Source organism: Dermacentor albipictus, chromosome 7, assembly GCF_038994185.2.
Source record: "Dermacentor albipictus isolate Rhodes 1998 colony chromosome 7, USDA_Dalb.pri_finalv2, whole genome shotgun sequence".
NCBI lineage: Eukaryota > Metazoa > Arthropoda > Arachnida > Ixodida > Ixodidae > Dermacentor > Dermacentor albipictus.
The window spans coordinates 52,118,862-52,138,223 of record NC_091827.1 but is presented as its reverse complement, the minus strand read 5'-3'; the positions used below and the strand labels follow the sequence as shown (position 1 = coordinate 52,138,223).

The 19,362-nt window shown below is 41.5% G+C and overlaps 1 long non-coding RNA gene across 3 annotated transcripts; it reads left to right on the top strand.

The window, feature by feature from the left end:
- The first annotated feature begins 4,922 nt into the window (after positions 1-4,922).
- LOC135910135 (uncharacterized) lies at positions 4,923-18,714 on the top strand. 3 transcript variants are annotated; one of them, XR_010566914.2, is made up of 4 exons: positions 4,923-4,998; positions 5,559-5,628; positions 10,566-10,652; positions 18,609-18,714. It is a non-coding gene; the product is annotated as an uncharacterized lncRNA (long non-coding RNA). The 3 variants fall into 3 exon arrangements; XR_010566916.1 differs by having other exon boundaries at positions 4,957-5,003; XR_010566915.1 differs by lacking the exon at positions 4,923-4,998 and adding an exon at positions 5,008-5,130.
- The last annotated feature ends 648 nt before the right edge of the window (positions 18,715-19,362 follow it).

Genomic DNA, 19,362 nt, shown 5'->3' with positions numbered 1-19,362 from the left:
TCTTCTACGGTTGCAAGCCAGCTCTTCAAACGATTGACTGTGTCCTCACGCGGGGCCTGTATTATTCCATGGCTACAGAAATTACAGAATGCCTCGACCGCGCAACTAGAAATGGCCACAATGTCACCAATGGCCAATACCCTCACACTGTGGCCTGATCGGGAACGAACAGGCGGACGCTGAAGCGGAAACTGCTTTAGATAATGCTTGTGAAGTACGCATTCTGTTCTCACCTACAGACACAAACGCCCTACTTCATTGCGTAAACCTCAACTCTACGTTAGACCACCGGACCCAACCAGATCGACGACACAAGCGATTACACAAATGGGACCAAGAAATGAAATTTCGTAAGCATCACAAGCTCGAAAGAAGCCACGCGAGTATGGTGCGCCGGATTCGCCTTGGTGTCCCATTCACCAACCATTATAGAAATATGATAAGTGCCAGTGATACTAGGCCAAACTGTGAATGCTGTGAGGTGGCAGAAACACTTGAACTTATATTTTGTGTGTGTCCCGCCTACGCGCAAGAATGAAGGCAACTTGTCTCTTCCATTGCAAAGATACATGAGAGATAGCTATCGGACGAGTTTCTTTTAGGTCCTTGGCCTCATGCAAACAGCGCAGCCCTGGTAACAAGAGCCGCTATAGCTTTTCTCCAAGCCACTGGGCTGGACGCACGGCTTTAAAGAGGCCACAACTCTGTGAATTTGTTTATACGCATCTCTTCCTTATACCATCATAATTCTTCAGCCCTTCCCCTCCCCTTTCCTCTTCCCCAGTGTAGAGTAGCAGGCCAGAGCAAGTTATAGCTCTGGCCGACCTCTCTGCCTTTCTGTAAATAAATTTTTCTTTCTCTCTCTTACCGTACCATGCACATGAGAAGCTGCATTAGGATATGGCAAACAGGGCCCACACTAAAAAAAAAGTATTTACCTTAGAATTGTTCACAGAAGAAAATTCCGACCAATCACGAAGCTGGACACTTGATTAGCGACGGAGCAGGCCAATGGGGAAACGCTACGAGGGATGAACGTTCTTAATTTGGTCCCAGGTTTATGCAGGCACACGGGATCTCTAATTCACACAACCTTCAAAAGTAGCACCGTGTTGGAAGTTACAATAATCAAATGAAGGACATAAAATTTTCCTGCAGTGGCTTTTCGAAACTGTAAATTATTAGGGCGTCAGCAATTTTGGCGCAATATAAGAATATTTTTTGCTTCTTTTAGAGCATATATTACGCGCTGCCTCGCAATGATATTATGGTGGATGTGATAAGATGGTGGCGGATGAGGCACCTTATATCTATACTCCACTTGTAGACCAACCGACCAGAAGATAATCGAATTGGCCAGTACTGAACGCGACGTAAAGATTGACTACAATTACTCGAAGTGATTCTACCAGTTTTAAATATAGCATGAATGCAGTGAATGCGTACCGGTCATGCAAGACAGAACGCCAGATGCCAAAAGGCACCCGACGGGGTGCCGCTTGCAGGAATGAGGCTGTCGGGTACTGGACCCTGTACTGCATTTGACGTTACTGCAACTGTGTGGAAATGCTTGAGAATGTGTGAGGTTCTTGCATCGAATCTCAGTGGAGCAGGGCTCCCCGTCGGTTGTTATAATGGGTAGAGGTGATCCCCGGCCCTGCACGAGTGCCTCACCTCATGGCTGATGCTGTAGTGCCGTTTATGCAAGCTTATATTCTCTGATAAAAACTTGTGTCCATCGCGAAGCAAGCAAACAATATAGAATACATGAGAGAAGAAGAATTTAAAATAAAAGTGATATGCTCGTGCAACCATAAACGTGGGACGTGTAGTCTAGTCACTATTGAATTTCAAACAGATATAGGTAATTCTATAGCGTTGCCACTATCTTGCTATGGGGTGCAAATAACATGGCATAGAAAAGCCTAGTCGAAAACGAATCGAAGCACGCAGAAAAATGCAAATAGAAAGCAATAAGTGGAAGCGAAATTAGCTAATTCTTGCGCTAATATGATTTTGTTGAAGTACTTACACCAGAGGTTTGAGGTATATCCTCCAGTCACTCTCTTTACGTCCTCTTTTGGACAGCCCGCGATAGCCGGAAGAAACCAAAGTTGGTGATACAAACATTCCAAGAGTAAAGCTCCCTTCAGTGCGGTGATGCTTGCGTTGCTGCTTTGAATTATGAAACAAACAAGTGGCGCGATTTTTCGATAGCTTCAACTTTGATGGACAGAGTTTTTGGGTGTGGAACCGAACTGGTGGAGCTCTACTGAAGAAGTCGGTGCAAGCTAGATTTATAGAGAATAACTTTACTTTATGGAGAGAGTTCTTGAAAATTTTTCTGAGCAAGTTAGGCATGCATCCTCCCTTGACGCTTATCAATTTTACATATTTACTGTAAGTTACATATGTTGAAACTATCAAAGCTAGGCATTTGATATGTTTCATAGCGATGCTATGAATGTTGAACTGGTAACTAGTGCAGATGTCAACCTTTTTTTATCAATGAAAATAGGGCTGCATTTTAAATCAATCAGTTTCATGCACTGCTGTGCGATAACTACTGTTTTCTAAGTGGGGACATAGAACTGAATCCCAGCCGCACTAAAAAAAATATTTCTCCCACTCGATCCATAGCATTTCTTTCTGCAGCGGAAGTTTCTACTAGTCACTACACAAACAATTCTTGCTCACCGTTGCATCCCATGCAGCCATGAATCAATGTGACCGAGACAACGAAAATAGCAATAAATTTGCTGTTATACTTGTATTATATATTGTATAATATTTATATTTATTATTATATATTGTGTAATAATAATGTATGTTGCTATATACTGTTGTTATATATTGCAAGAAATATTAACTTACTTCGTCATTTTCATTTGTACATAGCCATCGTCCTTTTCCCTGCTCTTAATCTTCGCGCATGAGCTGGGGCATTGTCTTTTTTTGAATAAACAGCCAACTGATAACACTGATACATTGCTTGGTTGTATCTAGAAACTTATTAATGGAAAATGAAAAATATTCTGTCCGGAAATAGGTCGTTGCCACAGAATAGGTAGGACCAGTGAAGGCCGAAGATGTTTATTTATCATAAAAGGTACAGATTGTCACTCCAAACTTTTCGATACTCATAAACGCTTTCAAAGTAAAGTGCTTTGTCCTTCGGTTCACAGAGGAGTTTCCCCTGGGGTTCAAGTGGTTAGATGGTGCTTGTGCGATTCTGACGCTTCCTTCCACTACGACGGTTAACTAGTTAGGTAGCGGTACGACCCCATTTTCATTGATAATGTGCGGTATAATTAAAGTGATGGGTCTAATGCTATTGCAAGTGAATCCGCTAGCCGTCCTGTCACCTCGTTGGCTGACTGACAAACCACCTCTATTTACACTGTATTGCAAATATCTTTCTGCGCTTTCTCTCTTTCATTTCAACATATTCCCATCACGTGATTGGCATTAAAGAAAGCTGCTTGACTTCGATATTCGACTTCTAATTAACTCCGCCTAGCTGCACCACAGTTCGCACCGATCACGCAGGTGCCAAGGGCGGCGGCATCGGATTGAATTTCCCGGTGAGCACGCAGTCCTTTCTGTCCACTTGTCTTGCAAGTGCTTGCAAACGGAGAACGAAAGCTTTCGTCACGTAAGGCTAGCTTCCGCTGTCAAAATAAAGAAACGAAATATTTTACCGTGAAGCCAACGAAACAGCCGACTTGCGTTTTTATTTGTTCAGGTTTCTAGATACGGTCACTGTCGATGTAGGTGTTTATGGAAGAAAATTCTTGATCGCTTTACACACGTTCTAGTGTAACTTTCTTTATATAACGCAAATAACAAAATCTGCATGTTTGGTTAGAAAATCAAACCCTCAGCTAGCGTTTCACGGCATTGGATCTGATTAATGCGGTTATAGTGTTTTCCGTCGAAATGAGGGAATGTACGCACATTCTAGATAGATAGATAGATAGATAGATAGATAGATAGATAGATAGATAGATAGATAGATAGATAGATAGATAGATAGATAGATAGATAGATAGATAGATAGATAGATAGATAGATAGATAGATAGATAGATAGATAGATAGATAGATAGATAGATAGATAGATAGATAGATAGATAGATAGATAGATAGATAGATAGATAGATAGATAGATAGATAGATAGATAGATAGATAGATAGATAGATAGATAGATAGATAGATAGATAGATAGATAGATAGATAGATAGATAGATAGATAGATAGATAGATAGATAGATAGATAGATAGATAGATAGATAGATAGATAGATAGATAGATAGATAGATAGATAGATAGATAGATAGATAGATAGATAGATAGATAGATAGATAGATAGATAGATAGATAGATAGATAGATAGATAGATAGATAGATAGATAGATAGATAGATAGATAGATAGATAGATAGATAGATAGATAGATAGAATGTACGGTCCGCGCTCCCGTCCTAACCAAAAGGGATGCTAAAGAAAAAAATAGGTGAAGCTTTGATAACAAAGTTTGATAACGCAGGAAATTTACCTTTGAGAGTGAGAGGAAGCTTGGCAGGCTGAAAGAAACACAAAACATGTAGGTAGTGACACCGCCTTCCCTTTTTCATACCACCTGCCCATGATCTCATGGAATACGATGCTGTTCCTTTGGGCCAACTTTTATATTTATCGGCAATGATCGACTACATTTTCCTAGAAAAAGAAGAGGACGCTACATTTACCTGCAAAACAATTGAATTTAGAACTCTTGTGGCATCAACATACACTCCCCTTTTGTGACTTAACAATATGTTATCTATCATCGATCGCAATGTAATCTAGCAAGGATGTAGACAGCAAAAAAAAGCTTCTCTGGCATGTAAAACAGCACTTCCTAACGACAGAACCAGATAGAGAATACAAACAATAGTCCGAGATGTAGGCGTCTATCGGCAATTGCAGAAAACGCCGGAAAGTGCTACGGCACAAGGTAAGGTAAGCAAGTTGGCAGGGAAGGCGTTTCATATGCTTGGAGTGTGCGAGCCTTGAAGCTATATGGAGCAAGCTATGGTCTTATATTCTTGTAATCTAAAGTCAGCAATAACAATGATGGTTCTGAATGGTAAGGGACAGTGCTGGCTCAATAATAATTTAAGGTTACCTCATGTACATGCTGTGTTTTCCAATGCAATTAAAGAATAGTACATGTCACGTAAAACATCTTTGCTGGAAGATGTAATACAAATGTAACGCACTTAAGTGCTTGCCATATCAAGCTTTCTTGAGAAATATTTGATTTCGTGCTACAATATTTAGGCTGTGTAAGCATTTTATCTGTGCTTATGAATACTAACCAATTTATTCATCCATCATTACGGAGCAGCAAATGTGTCTTGTTTATCTGTTTATCTTGTTTAATGTTTATCTTGTTTAATGTTTAATGTTTATCTTGTGTGGCTGAATATTTATTCTTTTTCTGCAAATTTGAAAGCCCAAGTGTAAATGTTTTTTAAGGAACTTGCTATAAAATTTATAATTGTGTTTATGAAGGTCGCCATGAAAGAAATATGGCTGGGATTGTCTATCCTCTTTGTCGCTGCAGCCGCTGTCAACAAAAGCCGTAAGTATACCTCTAATCTTAAAAGAAATCGACCTCACTAGTCTATCCCAGCTCCCAGTTGCGCAAATCGTTCTTGAAGCCATCAGCAGCGTGATTCATTTTTTTTTCTCGTCGTCATAAAACTAAATCTGTATGGGAGATCTGTTTGTTTCTCTAGTGAGGTGGCAGAATCTATTGTGTTTCATCAGAGATTGTGTTGATATAATGGTGCGATAAAGTCTTAAATATTAACAGTTTCAGGATATATTTAAATGGAATTCGCTACATCAGTAATGACCATGTGGAAATTTAGATTTAGACATGTTTTGAAAAGTGTAGAATAGATATAAAAGTTGTCTCATGTAATTGTAAGCATATGTATTGCAATCTTTCGTGAGTGGTATATCATTTAAACAAGCCTGTTACACAGTACACGCAGCAATGCGAAGACACCTGTCGGCAGTTGCGTGTTCATTAGTTTGTTGCGATAAAGCTATAAATCATTGTTAAGAGCCTGTGATCACAGCGCATCAGATTTGAGATAATGTACATTGAACACATTTGCTTATTTTCTTAATGGGATGACTTACCATATACAGTCAATTTTGCGCAGCAAGTACAATACTGTAGCAGTTACGTACACGGCAAAGAAATGTCGTGTGTGTCGTAAAACTACGTTGTCCCATGAGAGCACATTTTTTAGGTGCACCTCGCAAGGTGGTAATAATGTTGTTGGAAGTGACCGTTGCGAGATCTTGCATCTAGTGCCATCACATGGAGGAAATAACGATACACTGAAAAAATAAACTGCACCGGTCGTTAGCAGCGTTAACTTCATGCTAAATTGTATTTAGGTTCTCGGTGAATGGTATTTCGAGGTTGAAACACACTATATTGTAAGAACACCAACGTGCGAAGAGACGCAGAAAGCCATGGGGACAGTGTAATCAAGGCAGAATAAGGAGCCGTGTAATCTACCCCCGATCAACACGGGGATGTGCGGCAGCGCGCGCAGACTTCGTGTAGTTTGCTGTAAAGAATTGTAATGTAAAGAATATTGAATCCGAAGAAATATGTATAAAAATAGTTTAAAGTGCTGCAATTTTCACCGTAATAGTTTGTCGCATAAATTATCAAACAGTTTTGCTAGGTAAAGATACGTTAACTAAAATATTCTTCAACGATAGCGTTTAAGTTGTGCATAGATGTGGGATATGATAAAAATATGTTTTGAAACAGCAACCGAAGAGCCAGGCTGGATTTCGTAAAGGCCACTCAACAATAGACCATATTCACACTCTCAATTAAGTGACGGAGAAATGTGCGGAATATACACAACCCTTATATATTTCATTGATTGCAAGAAAGCGTTTGATTCAGTCGAAACCTCAGCAGTCATGTAGGCATTACGAAATAAGGGTGTAGACGAGCCGTATGTAAAAAAACTGAAAGATATTTATAGAGGCTCCAGAGCCACCGTAGTCCTCCATAAAGAAAGCAACAAAACCATAATAAAGCAGGGCGTCAGGCAGGGAGATATGATCTCTCCAAAGCTATTCACAGCGTGTTTACAGGAGGAATTCAGAGACCTGGATTGGGAAGAATTGGGGATAAGAGTTAATGGAGAATACCTTACTAACTTGCGATTCGCTGATGGTATTGTCTTGCTTAGTAACTCAGGAGAGCAATTGCAATGCATGCTCACAGACCTGGAGAGGCATAGCATAAGTGTGGGTTTAAAAATTAATCTGCAGAAAACTAAAGTAATGTTTAACACTCTCGGAAGAGAACAGCAGTTTAAGATATGTAGCGAGGCACTGGAAGTGGTAAGGGAATACATCTACTTAGGACAGGTAGTGACCACGGATCCAGATCATGAAACTGAAATAATCAGAATAAGAATGGGCTGGGGTACCTTTGGCAGGCATTCTAAGATCATGAGGAGCCGGTTGCCATTATCCCTCAAGAGAAAGTTGTATAACAGCTGTTTCTTACCAGTACTCACGTACGGTGCGGAAACTGGGAGGCTCACGAAGAGGTTTCTACTTAAATTGAGGACGACGCAACGAGCAACGGAAAGAAGAATAATGGGTGCAACGTGACGGGATAAGAAGAGACTCGCCATGGTTGCTCAGTGGCTATGGCGTTGGGCTGCTGAGCGCGAGGTCGCGGGATCAAATCCCGGCCACAGCGGCCGCATTTCGATGTAGTCGAAATGCAAAAATACCCGTGTGCTTAGATTTATGCACACGTTAAAGAACCCTTGGTGGTCGAAATTTCCGGAGTCCTCCACTACAGCGTGCCTCATAATCAGAAAGTAGTTTTGGCACGTTAAACCCCATATAAAAAAATTGTCAGTAAAAAAGAAAATCCACATGAGCGGGGTAGTTAGAGAAGTGCGGGGAGAAGCCTTTGCTCTGCACTGGGCGTAGCCAGGCTTCTGCTGACGATGATAGTTATTTTGAAAACAAAACTTTTGGTTCGCGACAGATAGTGGGGTTTCAAAGAAAATATGATTTATGAAGTGTAAGCAGCTTCTGAGCTTCCAAAAGGGAAGGGAGCTCGCGTCCATGATTATTGGAACGTTATGGTTGAAATAAATGGACGGATACACACGTGTTCACAAAAACATACTGATAACAATATCAAAATCTGGACAAGGCACTCGAATATTTCATTTACGCTCTCAACGCCACTATATTTTACAATCAGAGAACCATTGGACAATATTGTATTCTTTGATCATTGAGAATGAATAATTTTGTGCACGATAAGTTTGAGGATAAATATTTTTCTGAGCATCAGTGATATTTTCACCGCAGAACAGCAGTGTTCACGGCAGCTACGATGAATGAAACGAATCTGCAACGTCCGTAAGTGTGCAATCGCAACAGAAGAACGTTGTGCGTTGAAAAGGAAGGTTAGGTAATGATTTTGGCTGCACAGAGCACTATGGTGCCTTTCGAAAGCGCTTCTCTTTGTTTGACGAGCGTTTGAGGTGAAGAATACACCATCGGGCGTTGGTATTTTCGATAATGCGGCCGAATGGAAAGTATTTCTTCGTCATTCCAGCGAATCTCACTTTAAAGATGTACCAATTACTTGGGCTGTGCTCACCATGACCTTGTATAAAAGTACCCAGATATATGAAAATTTATCGATTCATTGCGCCAACATTATCACTATGATGTATTTCTCCTGTACGAGGTCAGTCGCAACGTATTTGTCACGATGTTGCTGTTCATGCTGTGTTTAGGTTTGTGATTCATTCTTTGTGTAATATACAGAGATAACACTGTCAATATTTCGTAGTCCCTATTCTCTTAAGTGCGCAAATAATTTTTTTAATACAGTAATTGATAAGACTGATTAAGGTAGAAGGTTGGGCTAGGCGGTCCTAAATAATTTAAACTACAGCATCACGACTTATTGAACGCGGACAAAACAAAAAAAGAAACAGGTAAGAAGAAGCATTTGTCATTGGCGGTCTCCTTTCACGAAGTCACGCTGTTTCCTTTGACTTGACAAGATGTTGCACTATGCCAAACACGGAGCAACTAAATAATCTTGCCTTGCACTATTTTTAGTGCGATCTTCTCAGCATGTGGCGTAGCCTGGCAGGCCTGAGCGATATCCCAAGATGACCGATATCATCTCGCGACACGTATCCGCGGAGTCCTAGAGGTGTGCCACGAAACCTCCCGGCAATAAGGACGTAGTGTTCCTAGGAATATACAACGTCCTTATTATGATTGTCATCATATGCCTAACATACAAGAAGGGACCACGGCTGTTTGCCACTTCACCCACTTTTATATTCAAAACAGCTACCTTTAAACTCTTGTATCTTTACCATCTGATGAAATTATGGCCGTGGCCTTTGCTGTTTACAGGCCTTACAAAAATGTGGAATAACTATTTTCTTCAGGATTCGTACCAGCTGCTCGATTACTTAACCAAAACTCTACCTCTTTTCGAGATCCGGCGTCATTTGCTCATACAATGGCAACGAACACTAATTACTTTTCTCGAAAAAAATATTTACTCGATGTCTATTTACTCGATACCTTGTCGTTAAATTTCTTAACAAATGGCTTCTAGTAAAAGGTGCTTAAGATTTCAGGTTACGTTTTTTGTTAAGTAGGATATGACAAATTTTTGCTCAAGAAGGATTACTCATTTTCAAAACCTCTTTCTGAGGGCAATTGTAGGAGAAAGTGATTACACGCGGGTACGTTGACCCTAAATAATAATTTAATTGAGACCTGTTTTAACAATCATTTCATTTTATATAGCGGTTGGTAAGCAACTTGGACGTAAGGACACGCCACTCTTTGACAAATATTTTCTGTATATTCAAGACTTGTTTGAATAGCAGTTACATGACCAAGTGTGTAGCGAATGCAACAAGGGGATCTAGAGCAAAAGTTTCGTAAACATTTATTAGAATACAGATGTATTTTCCCTTGTTTCATTCCTCATTCAGTAACAAATTTCCATATCATTATTAAAAGATTACTCGGACTGCTATGCTTAGGCAGCAAACTCAATATTTTTCAGCCTCCCATGATCTACAAAGTTCTCAAGAAAATAGTATGTAGCAGTATTTGAGCTAGTAGTATTTATTTATCTTGCGCGTAGCGAAACCGAAAGCACTACCTAAATGTTTCTGGCAGCAGTTTCTTTTTCATTATACCGGGAATCTCACATTGGTTCTTAGAGTTCCCTAAAGGCCAGACTACAATTTGTTTTCTGAACTTTAACAATCTACACTGCCAACGTTCAATTAAGCAAGGCCATTGCTTCAATAATCAAGGAGTAAACGAGTAGATACTTCTAGTAAAAGTATGGAAGCCATAAAGGGGGTAAATAAGTGTCTCCTTGAAAATAAAATCGTAATATTTTCACAAAATAGGAAAATGTCACTGATTGCAGCATTTTTTAAACACATTTTTCAGGTTTCCCTTCGTGCGTCACACGTTGCCGCAATAGTACAACGCGGTCATGTCTTCATTTAAAGAACGGGGAGTGCAAGTGTGGCTGCGGTAAGACACAGAGCTTATAGAGTGCGCTGTCGCTTATACTGTGTACGAATCTTTGACACTGTGGGCTGCATTACGGTTCACACATGTTCAAAGTCATAATTCCTTTTCACAGTGAAATATTCGCCTGCCTAATGTTTTTCCATCCAGCTTCAAAGCGACTCTCATCAGACCACGTAGGCAATTGTAGGCGCATTACACGTTTCTGGAAGCGTCATACCATAATAAGTTTTACAAAATGTGATTAGTACGTTACAAAAGATTTAAACCAGGGAGTGCTGGTGCCGCCACATGATACCCTTCTTTCAGCTTAAGTAGCAGACGCATTCTCTTGTTACCTCGGTTAATGCAAGTCAAAGACATTTTTACTGCCTTCATCTGCATTTTAAGCCTGCTACGCACTTTTCTTAATCAAAACGCCGTTCCCTCAACTCGCGCCTGATCTTCGCATCCCTTTTTTTGTCTCAGCATGGGCTGCATTATCAGAGCCGTTTCTCGGCGCTCTGTGTTTTGCAGGTATCTCCGTATGGTTCGCACAGCTTCTGGCTATTTGAGCGCTACATGGGCGATGTGCAAAGAGAGTGCGTGTGAAGTCTTTTCGCTGGCAGGAGAGTTGGTCATAGGACCTGAAAGCGCATAGGTTTTAATAGTTTTCAGTCGCGTTCGCGACGGACATGTTTTTTTATAGCTTGGCACAATCATCACCTAGATTTCTAGGCTCAGAACTTGCGTTTCCGTGGTGCAAAAATTAGGTGCGGGCACCTTTAGAAAGGCCCAGCACAAGAAAATGCAAGAAATTTGTTAAACGTATAGCATTGTACATGCGCCAGTGTTTCCTACTATAAAGCAAAAACAGTAACTTTTCATGCCCGAATATGCGCAGGCTTTGTCGAATAAGTCGCGCTCTCTGAACAAACATTTCTTGCATTCATGTGATGTGCTGAAATGAGACCAGAGAAGTGACATTACGAGAGGCATCTCGTTCACAAGTCTTTCAATTTAGCTTCCTATTGATTAATCAGACTGGCGTCTTGCTGACATCAATGGAATGAACACGAATATTCGGCGACCAGGCACTAACTATATTTTCATTCGAAGAAAGGAAGCAGAAAAGAGTCCAAACAAACATTAGTTTTCTTTCTAAAATGCTAGTTTTTGATCACGTGCCGGGTGTTACAACTAACTACCTCTAACTCCAACAAATTTATTTAGAAAGTGATGCGCTTTACATGGGTGGAACCAACGATGCTCCATCTGCAAGTTGCTTTGAGCAAGTTGCGCCAGGAGGTTTGCGTTGATCGAGATTTTTTATCCTTGAATATTTATGTACCTACACTTACTTACTAGGCGGGAACACATACTTGGAGCTCTAAATATGAGTCCAATACTGAACACAAATATTGGCACGAAGGTACTTCGCAAGAAACTACAATAAAGTATTGCTGCTGTTTCTGTCTGATAGACAAGGTATCGGAAATTTCCAAAAATAACGAAAGATGTATTGGGAAGAATGGAGAAACAAATCAGCTAATACAAACCTTGTTTTAGGTTTTGATTCGAAACCCTACATCACCACTTGTTACGTTTGCTTGTATTTTGTAATTTAATGTTTTCGGCTGTCTATAGTCTCGTAGCAGTTTTTTAAGTTAACGCCACACATGTGTTTTTTTTGCATTGGACTATTTCACATGTGTCCGTGGCATACAAGTCTTTCCCAACTATTTTCTTGTCTGTGCCACCAACTTTTCCCTAACAAGATATCTGCATTTTTGGGGAGTTAATCACACACCAGCCAATCATCTTTGGCGAGCTTGTTTGCCGCCAGGCAGTAAATGCAGTCGAGAAAATATTTTATAGCTTTCTTTAGGGATGAATAGCGGTCTTGCATTTAAAAGTGCTCTTTTGTATATCATACAGTAAGCAGTCTTTAATCTACCTGCCAGCATAGGCGCAGTGCCTAATTATACCAGAGTAAATATTTCTGTGGTAAAAATATGCATCTGCATTTAACTTTCACATACACAATACTTGCCCATTTTATTTAATTCACATTCGTATAATTTGATGTTCGCGGAGCTCTGAAATTCTTTACTTCTACAACAATTACCTGCATTTTAGCGTCAGCTAACATCCCAAATGTGGCCCGTGGCTGACTGGTTGAGCGGCTGCGGAAGGACGCGGGTTCAAAACCACAATCCGCTGGTTACTCGCCGATTATTATCCTAGTCAAAGGCATATCCCGCACAAAACTCGGCTTTCTTTGGGTTCTGGGTGAGGAGCCGCGGCATGCAAATCCTGCGAAACCATGCCGGCATAGCAAAATCCTCCTAATGGTGATCACGGAAACTCGAATGATGGCAATTTCTTGTGTTGAATCACAGAGCACCTATCAGATGGGGGACCACCTCATGTTAGGCCGATACACCTCTTTACAAGAGTGGAGGGCTCGTACCTATTGCGCAATATGCCCAGAGTGCGCTTATTCCTTTTTGGTACAGTAGGTACTTTTATATTTCGCTTCGCATTGATGACTTCATTGGTAACGGTCGTGAGCGTGCTTCACTTCTTCTATTAATGCTATACTCTACTCTCCTAAGTTAAAGGAAAATGCACATCCAAGGCAAATGCTGGAATCTATTTGAAATGAAGCTTTCGTTAGACGCGAATGAAATCTAATCGATTTCTCCATTTCATTCCTGCGTCTTTGGCAGAAAGAAAACTGGCGCGCACTTGGCTTCTCACACCTGTGCTACGCACTATTACATATCTTATATACCCTTTTATTCAGCGCGCTGCCATATTGCTATCACAATGCAGTCTATCACCCGGTGACATCCTGGTATGTGGGATCAAGTATACATAGGAAGGCACACAGCGAACGTTCTTTAGGCTAAGAGGGACAAGTTTTCGCGTTTACCTGAGAGGTCTCAAGAAGCTTTTGCAATTGGGAAACTGCTTATCGTGTGTGTACTAAGCTTTGAGCGTCTATATTGATGCAACATTGAACAGTGACGAGACTGCAGGCGCTGCGGAAGCTCCATCTCAGATTGAAATAAGAGGCAAGACAAGTCTGAACATTGTCGATATGTAACATGAGTGCAACGCGTTATTATTGCATGCCTAACCTTGAAATCTCTAATGGTGGGAGTGAGGTAGCAGCAATCAAATGTGTCTCCATCAGCCATGTGGTGCACTGAACCAGAGTACTTGTAATCTAAGTAACTATCGAAGCTCCAACGAAACACAGTTTGCTTGTTTTCGTGCTCCAGAGGTTTTCGTGGTGCCATTTTTTAAGTATTGCCTACCGCACACACGGGTGTCAAGCTTTTCATGATAAGGAACTGTTAAATAGGTCGACAGGGGAGTGCTCAATAAAATGACATAGTGACAGTGGCCACGAATATGCCACAATCAACCACACACACGCGACGCGTTGACATAGCTTCCGAATTGATCGTGCAAATGCTGCTCGCCGATTCCAGAAAGCTGAAAAATGATTAACTGCACTCTGCAACAGCAACTTCGTTTTCTCGAGTAATACAACGCGCGATGCTTGGCGTCGCCGGATAGACTGCTGGCGAGACTTAGAAGCGCTAGAAATCTCAAGTGAGCAAGCGATGGTCGGCACACGGTACGCATAACCTTCGTTACCGAAGGATAGAAAACACACCTTCATTTTCTTCTTCTGCACGTGTTCTTTTTATAGCACCTCTCCGTTGCACATCTGTCAGAATATTGGTTGCTAAACATATTTGTTTTACAACCCATTTTAGCAGAATGGCTTTAACGTACGTGGACAAAGAAATAGTTGACTTGGTCTATTCGCTCTAGTTGATCGATTCGAATACGCACCTATCGTTCATATACCGTTTTGATTGTGAGTGTCGAAGTAGTCTTCATGCAATCACTAGGAATAAAGTCTAACCAGAGACGTCAAAAAGCTGATGGCGTAAAGGGCTTCCTGTTGATGTAGACCATCCAAAGCCGGCGCTTCTCGGAAACCACAGTGCTGGAGCGAACGGAGTCACCGCGGCCAAAGACGCACTTCACGTTCGCTTTCGAAAGGTAGTTTTGGAGCCGAATGCTACACAGTGGTAGCCTGTTGATGTTGATGCACTTCGCATTGTAGCAATCACCGCAGAACTCGTAAAAATCGTACTAATTCGCAATGATACCGCTGCCGCTCCAAGCAGCCGCTGATAGGAACGGTGATCTGTACAAAGCAGGGCGAAGAGGAGAGCATCGCAGCACACTCGTTCGAGGCTACGTTCTCCCTGGCGGATAAAACGGTTTTACAGGCTTGTGTTTGTTTAATTACAGTTTATTTTGATTGTACCGGCCACTTCTTGGCTAGTCCCCCGTTGTGGGTACGTGTCATAGTATGTCAATAATACATGAATTACCATAAACGCATCATAAACGCAATGCACCATAAACGCATCATTATAAAAATGGGATGTGTAGTTGGGAAAGAGAGCAAGGAGCGCAAAATGGCCAGTCCAAATTTGAACGCTGAACATATAACAGATATAGTCACTATAGTCGAGGAAGAACTTGAATATGGCCAAGTAAAAAGTGGGAATATTATCAGCTTCTACGTGTAATAACGACAGAAATACGGAAAGATAAACATGTTCAGTGGATAGGAAAGAAAGAAACCGAGAAGCTGGTAGAACGGGGAGATACTAGAAGCGAACGCCGAGCGACAGAAAGCATCTCGAGAGCACAGGCAGGCAAAGAAGGCGCAGTTGCCGCAGGATGAAGTGACCAGTAAATGGCAAATATACCGGTAGAAAAAGTCTGTGGTTCAAATACTGGTGCAAGCAAAATTAAAAGGTGAAAGTGAACGTTGGATGTCAGAAATACGTGAGAAAAAGAAGGCCGCACCTAGAATTTTTTCGAACCACATAAAACTATTAGGCAGGAAGTCAATAACAATACAACAGCATGTCCTAGACGAAGATGAAAACAGACTGCAAGGAGAAGCGGAAAGAAATTACATCCGAATGGTAACAGCCTATACTTTCCAAGGCAATGACGAGGTTGTGTTTGAAGAAAAAAAGGGCACGAAAGACACCCAAGTGGAAAAAGAGTTGGTGCTGACAAATTTCATCTGGATGAAAGCGGAAGAGAAAATTCCTAAGCGCACAGCCACAGGGCTAGACGAGGTTCCCGTTAGGCAGGTTAATGAAGTAGAACCAAAAAGTAAGGAAGTTCTGGTGAAAGCAGTGGAAAAAACTTTAAAAGATAGACGAATACCACACAGTTGGCGACAAAGTAGAATGAATTTATAAAGCTAAGGGCGAGAAACATAGAATTCACTCGTACAGACCATTCAGGTAGGCAATATTCAGGTAGCAATGCAGGCAATCAAATTAAAGCTTCAAGCATGGGCAGAGAATAATGGCATTTGTGAGAGCTTCAGAATGGCTCCGGAATAGGTAGGCGTTTGGATGATAACATGTTTGTTCTTACTCAGTGTATCGAAATATCCAAAGTTATCAAACAGACCAATAGTATATGGCCATTTTAGACATTACAGGAGCTTATGACAACATAGACTGCAAGATTTTGCGGGATATTCTGGAAGCGGAAGGCTTAGTTGACAATTGTCTACAGCTTTTGAGAGGGATTTACCTAGAAGATACTGTTTGCGTTGAATGGGAAGGGATGAGGAGCGAGGAGAAAGTTCATATCAACAAGGGACTGAGGCGGGAGTGCCCTTTATCCCCACTGCTGTTCATGATGTACTACATGGTAAGGATGGAGAGGGTGCTAGAAGGAAGTAATATCAGGTTACTTCCTTGTAGCAGCAGCTGCCAGGTTTATTTTATGCAGGCGACATTGTGTTGCTAGCTAACAATCAAAGTGATTTGCAACGTCTGGCTAATATCTGTGGACAGGAAGGGAACAATTCAGGTTTGAAATTTAGTGTCAGAAAATCAGGTGTTATTTTATTCAATGAAAACAGTGAACAGACAGTGGAGATACATACAGGGCAAGGAAATTCCTCGGGTAACAGGGCATAAATACCTTGTTATATGGATAAACTAAGGCAATAGATATATGGAAACAAAGGAAAAAGCTATAACAGTGAAGAGGAAGAGAAATTCAGCAATAATGAAGCACAGAGAGCTATGGGGATATAATAGGTACGAGGTGCTCCGAGGTATGTGGAAAGGCGTGATGGTTCCAGGACTTACCTTTGGAAATGTAGTTGTTTGCTTTAAATCAGGGGTACAATCAAGACTGGACGGGAACCAAAGGTCAGTGGGTCGCCTCGGATTGGGCGCTCACGGGTAGACTACAAAGGAAGCTGTGCAGAGTGATATGGGCTGCACTCGTTTTGAAGTGAGGGAAGCTCACAGAAACTCAGTATGTAGAATGGCTGAGGAATATGGAAGAAAGTAAATGCGCTGCGAAAGTGTTCAGGTATCTGTACAGGAAAAAGATTGATTCACAGGGGAGGAAGAGAGCTAGGAAGCTTACCATCAAGTATGCGGCCTGTAGGGTGGGCAACACAGCAACAAAGAAGGTCAAGCGTAAAGCCAGAGACGCTGACATAATGTCATGGGTAGCGGCAATGGAAAAGAAACCTGCCATCGGTAACTACTTAGGAGGAAAAATGGAAATCAGGAAAGAAACAATTTATGATAATTCAAAGGGAAGCTCATTAGTTTGCGAAGCGAGATCGGGATGCCTTAGAACACGCACCTATAAAGCGAGATATAAGAAGGAAGGAGAAGCATGTGCTTGCTGCGGTAAAGCTAGGGAAACTACGGAGCATGTTTTAGTAGAATATGAAGACGTCTCCCCAGCGGTCGATTTAGGCACCACTGGCGTCGTTGAAGCCATTGGGTTCAGCGACAACAGTGGTAAAGTAAACAGGTACTCAATAGACATTAGTAACAGGCGATTGGAGGATATATAGGTAAGAGGATTGGAGGATTGGTGGAAGAAAAGTATTGAAACGACAAAAGATGGAGACGTACAAAAGCACAGTTCGCCCTAGGGGATCAGCATATTTGGGTGTGGTAGTTCATAGTGTATTTTCCTTTTTTATTATTTAACCTAGGTAGGACATTAGGAATTATAATAGCAAGAGCTTGTTGGTGCAACCACCACCCCGTTTCAACGGGGACGCTCATAACATCCATCCATCCATCCTTAACGCGCTTCTTCGTACGTGCCCTGGCCACTGTTTTGGGTATTTACGCGCGCTATATCCAAGCCCCGAGAATGTTAGCCAGCGCCACATGGGCCACAAGTCACGGCCTGAGTCACGCTCAAAACACGTAGGTTCTTTGTCCAAGAGTGGCAAGCTTGCTTTTCTGCTTGCGTTCGTTGTTTTGAGACGCTCTGCTTTTTGCTGTCTTTATTTATTAACATTGTACGTGTTTGCATTCTCATCTTATGGAAAATGTAAGAAACACAAATAAATAAATATTCCCTTATGTTTACATTCCATGTCGCTGCTACGTAACTTGCTTATTGCCTGTTTCTCGTGACGTATGCCATATACCCTGTCGCTCAGAACCAGTCAAGCTGGCGACTATCGTCCTTTGCGCTTCGACATCTTCGGAGAATAAATCTGATTCTGAGTCAGATTTAGGCGCTTCTTCTTGGGCAGCTCAGCGGCGAGCAGGTCTTGAAAAAAAATTTAAAAAAAATTCCGTGAGCGCAACACAAAGCACATACACACGAAATTTATAAACTAAATATTATTTAATCTGAATCCTTGCAATTTGCTTCACCTAGAGCATATCTATTGTGTACTGCTTACTACACAATACTGTGGTCACAAAACTCCCCGCATTGAGTTCAATATAGCGTTATTTCGTTATTCGGGGCTTAAATGACGCGGATACTGTTGGTTGTTTTACTTTATTGTCATTTTCATGTCAAGAACATATGATTGTGACGTGAATGCATTATGTAAAAAAGGTAATTCATTTACAGTGTCATTCAACCAGTTATGCGCACCATGGAACAGGACGACATGCCGGCCATGTGGACCTTATCCCCACTGCCATCTGATAGGCCGCGAATGTGACTGCTACTGTTGTGAGTACTGTCAGTTACCACACACACAAAAAAAACATTAAATATGTACATCCCGTCTACTGTGGGAATCAATTCCTCCAGAGGGATTTCGCAGCGACATCGCTATTCAGCCTCATTTTGAGGTCCGCAATGCCTTCCAAGCTGAATGAACGTATTTGTTTAAGGCGCACCTTTAGTTAAAGGAAAGCTTAGTTTGTGTGGGGCGAGTCTAGTATACGTGATGCCAGCGTCTCTGTAACAACAGCAGCAGAGGACGATGTCGGTTACCACCATATAATGACACCAGCGGCGCAAACAGCACTCCTACGGACTGAGGCGCGTTTTCGACATTTCTGGGGTTAGGATCTGAATAGGTGCGAAGGACCCTAAGCGAGAAAATCGTAAATAGTGACGTCATGTCTGAGTAAGTTATTACGTTCTTTGTTCTGTATATATAATTTCTTACGTACTTGTGTGTAAGCCATCTGAAGTTTACCTAAATGACGATTATATGTGTACTTCGAAGAATAAACGTTACAATTCCACTCTTTGAAGAGAGATGACCAGCGAAGCTGTGTTGGCGGACCCTTTAATGACGAACTGCACCTTCGCCTCGGGTCGGCCCGGCGTTGCACTATATTTTAGGTCGCCTCACGTATAGTGCATGCTT